A 337-nucleotide genomic window follows, 5' to 3' on the forward strand; every position below is an offset into this window, starting at 1 on the left:
TACTACTGCTAAATAACTATTAAAACATTAAGTTTCGATGTCAGTTTAAGATGACCAATCTGATTTCATGGGCTCCAGTCCTGCAACGTCAATCCGTTTCTTGTTGCCCGTCAAACTTGGGTGGGAGGCGCCTAGTTTTGATCACCTACCTCCAACGGGCAGCAGTGTCTAGGCTTTAGCGTGCTGCTGTAAGGGGATACATGTGAAAAATGGTTATTTTTTTTAAGGCAGTAACTTCTTCCCCAAAAAGCCCTGCTCCCTTCTTCCGGGCTGAGGAAGCATCCGGGGAGCGCAAGCTTCGCCCCGCCTCTTCCCGCTCCTCCGGCCCATGGGAGCC

The sequence above is a fragment of the Aptenodytes forsteri genome, unplaced genomic scaffold, assembly GCF_000699145.1.
Source record: "Aptenodytes forsteri isolate BGI_AS27 unplaced genomic scaffold, ASM69914v1 Scaffold241, whole genome shotgun sequence".
Taxonomy (NCBI): domain Eukaryota; kingdom Metazoa; phylum Chordata; class Aves; order Sphenisciformes; family Spheniscidae; genus Aptenodytes; species Aptenodytes forsteri.